Raw genomic sequence first — 5477 nt, 5'->3', positions numbered from 1 at the left:
AAATGCAAGTGGAGATTCGGAGCGCTAAGAGGGTAATAGTGGAAAAAGGAATGTCTCCAAATATAAACTACACAGAATCATTCTGTGAAACTTCTTTCTGATCTGTGCATTCAGATAACAGGGTTAAACCATACTTTTGATTGAGCAGATCTGAACACTCTTTCTGTAGAAAATGCAACTGGACATTTGGAGCGCTAAGAGAGTAGTAGTGGAAAAAGGAATATATTCAAATATAAACTACACAGAAGCATTCTGTGAAACTTCTTTCTGATCTGAGCATTCAGCTAACAGAATTAAACCATACTTTTGATTGAGCAGTTTTGAAACAATCTGTCTGTAGGAAATGCAACTGGACATTCGTAGCGCTAAGTGGGTAATAGTGGAAAAAAGAATATGTTCAAATATAAACTACACAGAAGCATTGTATGAAACTTCTTTCTGTTCTGTGCATTCAACTAACAGAGTTGAACCTTACTTTTGATTGAGTCTTTCTGAAACACTCTTTCTGTAGAAACTGCAATTGGACATTCTGAGCGCTAAGAGGCCTCTATTGGGAAAAATAATATCTTCAAATAAAAACTACACAGAAGCATTGTGTGAAACTTATTTCTGATATGTTCATTAAGTTAACAGAGTTAAACCATACTTATGATTGTGCAGTTCGGAACACTCTTTCTGTAGAAAATGCAAGTGGACATTCGGAGCGCTAAGAGGGTAATAGTGGAAAAAGGAATATATTCAAATATAAACTACACAGTAGCATTCTGTGAAAATTCTTTCTGTTCTGTGCATTCAACTAACAGAGTTGAACCTTACTTTTGATTGAGCCGTTCTGAAACACTCTTTCTGTAGAAACTGCAATTGGACATTCTGAGCGCTAAGAGGCCTATATTGGGAAAAAGAATGTCTACAAATAAAAACTACACAGAAGAATTGTGTGAAACTTCTTTCTGTTCTGTTTGTTCAACTAAAAGAGTTGAACCTTAGTTTTGATTGAGCCGTTCTGAAACACTCTTTCTGTAGAAAATGCAAGTGGAGATTCGGAGCGCTAAGAGGGTAATAGTGGAAAAAGGAATGTCTCCAAATATAAACTACACAGAATAATTCTGTGAAACTTTTTTCTGATCTGTGCATTCAGCTAACAGAGTTAAACCATACTTTTGATTGAGCAGATCTGAACACTCTTTCTGTAGAAAATGCAACTGGACATTTGGAGCGCTAAGAGAGTAGTAGTGGAAAAAGGAATATATTCAAATATAAACTACACAGAAGCATTCTGTGAAACTTCTTTCTGTTCTGTGCATTCAACTAACAGATTTGAACCTTACTTTTGATTGAGCCTTTCTGAAACACTCTTTCTGTAGAAACTGCAATTGGACATTCTGAGCGCTAAGACTCCTATATTGGAGAAAGGAATATCTTCAAATAAAAAGTACACAGAAGCATTCTGTGAAAATTCTTTCTGATCTGTGCATTCAGCTAACAGAGTTAAACCATACTTTGGATTGAGCAGTTCTGAACACTCTTTCTGTAGAAAATGCAAGTGGACATTCGGAGCGCTAAGAGGGTAATACTGAAAAAGGGAATATATTCAAATATAAACTACACAGGGGCATTCTGTGAAACTCCTTTCTGTTCTCTGCATTCAACTAACAGAGTTGAGCCCTACTTTTGAAGGAGCAGTTCTGAAACACTCTTTGTTTAGAAACTGAAATTGGACATTCGGAGAGCTAAGAGGATAATAGTCGAAAAAGGAATATCTTCAACAAAATACTACACGGAAGGATTCTGTGAAACTTATTTCTGATATGTGCATTCAAGTAACAGAGTAAAACCATACTTTTGATTTAGCCGTTCAGAACACTCTTTCTGTAGAAAATGCAACTGGACATTCAGAGCGCTAAGTGGGTAATAGTGGAAAATGGAATATCTTCAAATATAAACTACACAGAAAAATCCTGTGAAACTTATTTCTGATCTGTGCATTGACCTAAAGAGTTAAAACATACTTTTGATAGAGCAGTTCTGAACTCACTTTCTGTAGAAAATGCAAGTGGACATTCTGAGCTCTAAAAAGGGTAACAGTGGAAAAAGGAATATCTTCAAATACAAACTACACAGAAGCTATCTGTGAAACTACATTCTGTTCTGTGCATTCAACTAACAGAGTTGAACCTTACTTTTGATTGAGCCGTTCAGAAACACTCTTTCTGTAGAAACTGCAATTGGACATTCTGAGCGCTAAGAGGCCTATATTGGGAAAAATAATATCTTCAAATAAAAACTACACAGAAGCATTGTTTGAAACTTATTTCTGATATGTGCATTCAGCTAACAGAGTTAAACCATACTTTTGATTGCGCAGTTCAGAACACTCTTTCTGTAGAAAATGCAAGTGGACTTTCGGAGCGCTAAGAGGGTAATAGTGGAAAAAGTAATATATTGAAATACAAACTACACAGAAGCATTCTGTGAAACTTCTTTCTGTTCTGGGCATTCAACTACCAGGGTTGAACCTTACTTTTGATTGAGCCGTTCTGAAACACTCTTTCTGTAGAAACTGCAATTGGACATTCTGAGCGCTAAGAGGGTAATAGTGGAAAAAGTAATGTCTTCAAATATAAACTACACAGAATGATACTGTGAAACATCTTTCTGATCTGTGCATTCAGCTAACAGAGTTAAACCATACTTTTGATTGAGCAGATCTGAACATTCTTTCTGTAGAAAATGCTACTGGACATTTGGAGCGCTAAGAGAGTAGTAGTGGAAAAAGGAATATATTCAAATATAAACTACACAGAAGCATTCTTTGAAACTTCTTTCCGTTCTGTGCATTCAATTACCAGGGTTGAACCTTACTTTTGATTGAGCCGTTCTGAAACACTCTTTCTGTAGAAACTGCAATTGGACATTCTGAGTGCTAAGAGGCCTATATTGGGAAAAGAATATCTACAAATAAAAACTACACAGAAGCATTCTGTGAAACTTCTTTCTGGTCTGTTCGTTCAACTAATAGAGTTGAACCTTAGTTTTGATTGAGCCGTTCTGAAACACACTTTCTGTAGAAAATGCAAGTGGGATTCAGAGCGTTAAGAGGGTAATAGAGGAAAAAGGAATGTCTTCAAATATAAACTACACAGAATCATGCTGTGAAACTTCTTTCTCTTCTGTGCATTCAACTACCAGGGTTGAACCTTACTTTTGATTGAGCCGTTCTGAAACACTCTTTCTGTAGAACCTTCAATTGGACATTCTGAGCGCTAAGAGGCCTATATTGGGAAAAAGAATATCTACAAATAAAAACTACACAGAAGCATTCTGTGAAACTTCTTTCTTTTCTGTTCATTCAACTAAAAGATTTGAACCTTAGTTTTGATTGAGCAGTTCTGAAACACTCTTTCTGTAGAAAATGCAATTGGAGATTCGGAGCGCTAAGAGGATAATAGTGGAAAAACGAATGTCTTCAAATATAAACTACACAGAATCATTCTCTGAAACTTCTTCCTTTTCTGTGCATTCAGGTAACAGAGTTAAAACATACTTTTGATTGAGCAGATCTGAACACTCTTTCTGAAGAAAATGCAACTGGACATTTGGAGCGCTAAGAGAGTAGTAGTGGAAAAAGGAATATATTCAAATATAAACTACACAGAAGCATTCTGTGAAACTTCTTTCTGATCTGAGCATTCAGCTAACAGAGTTAAACCATACTTTTGATTGAGCAGTTTTGAAACACTCTGTCTGTAGAAAATGCAACTGGACATTCGTAGCGCTAAGTGGGTAATAGTGGAAAAAAGAATATGTTCAAATATAAACTACACAGAAGCATTGTATGAAACTTCTTTCTGTTCTGTGCATTCAACTAACAGAGTTGAACCTTACTTTTGATTGAGCCGTTCTGAAACACTCTTTCTGTAGAAACTGCAATTGGACATTCTGAGCGCTAAGAGGCCTATATTTGGAAAAAGAACTTCTACAAATAAAAACTACACAGAAGAATTGTGTGAAACTTCTTTCTGTTCTGTTTGTTCAACTAAAAGAGTTGAACCTTAGTTTTGATTGAGCCGTTCTGAAACACTCTTTCTGTAGAAAATGCAAGTGGAGATTCGGAGCGCTAAGAGGGTAATAGTGGAAAAAGGAATGTCTCCAAATATAAACTACACAGAATCATTCTGTGAAACTTCTTTCTGATCTGTGCATTCAGATAACAGGGTTAAACCATACTTTTGATTGAGCAGATCTGAACACTCTTTCTGTAGAAAATGCAACTGGACATTTGGAGCGCTAAGAGAGTAGTAGTGGAAAAAGGAATATATTCAAATATAAACTACACAGAAGCATTCTGTGAAACTTCTTTCTGATCTGAGCATTCAGCTAACAGAGTTAAACCATACTTTTGATTGAGCAGTTTTGAAACAATCTGTCTGTAGGAAATGCAACTGGACATTCGTAGCGCTAAGTGGGTAATAGTGGAAAAAAGAATATGTTCAAATATAAACTACACAGAAGCATTGTATGAAACTTCTTTCTGTTCTGTGCATTCAACTAACAGAGTTGAACCTTACTTTTGATTGAGTCTTTCTGAAACACTCTTTCTGTAGAAACTGCAATTGGACATTCTGAGCGCTAAGAGGCCTCTATTGGGAAAAATAATATCTTCAAATAAAAACTACACAGAAGCATTGTGTGAAACTTATTTCTGATATGTTCATTAAGTTAACAGAGTTAAACCATACTTATGATTGTGCAGTTCGGAACACTCTTTCTGTAGAAAATGCAAGTGGACATTCGGAGCGCTAAGAGGGTAATAGTGGAAAAAGGAATATATTCAAATATAAACTACACAGTAGCATTCTGTGAAAATTCTTTCTGTTCTGTGCATTCAACTAACAGATTTGAACCTTACTTTTGATTGAGCCGTTCTGAAACACTCTTTCTGTAGAAACTGCAATTGGACATTCTGAGCGCTAAGAGGCCTATATTGGGAAAAAGAATGTCTACAAATAAAAACTACACAGAAGAATTGTGTGAAACTTCTTTCTGTTCTGTTTGTTCAACTAAAAGAGTTGAACCTTAGTTTTGATTGAGCCGTTCTGAAACACTCTTTCTGTAGAAAATGCAAGTGGAGATTCGGAGCGCTAAGAGGGTAATAGTGGAAAAAGGAATGTCTCCAAATATAAACTACACAGAATCATTCTGTGAAACTTTTTTCTGATCTGTGCATTCAGCTAACAGAGTTAAACCATACTTTTGATTGAGCAGATCTGAACACTCTTTCTGTAGAAAATGCAACTGGACATTTGGAGCGCTAAGAGAGTAGTAGTGGAAAAAGGAATATATTCAAATATAAACTACACAGAAGCATTCTGTGAAACTTCTTTCTGTTCTGTGCATTCAACTAACAGATTTGAACCTTACTTTTGATTGAGCCTTTCTGAAACACTCTTTCTGTAGAAACTGCAATTGGACATTCT

Source organism: Symphalangus syndactylus, chromosome X (genome assembly GCF_028878055.3).
Source record: "Symphalangus syndactylus isolate Jambi chromosome X, NHGRI_mSymSyn1-v2.1_pri, whole genome shotgun sequence".
Lineage (NCBI taxonomy): Eukaryota > Metazoa > Chordata > Mammalia > Primates > Hylobatidae > Symphalangus > Symphalangus syndactylus.
This window is presented reverse-complemented; position numbering follows the sequence as displayed.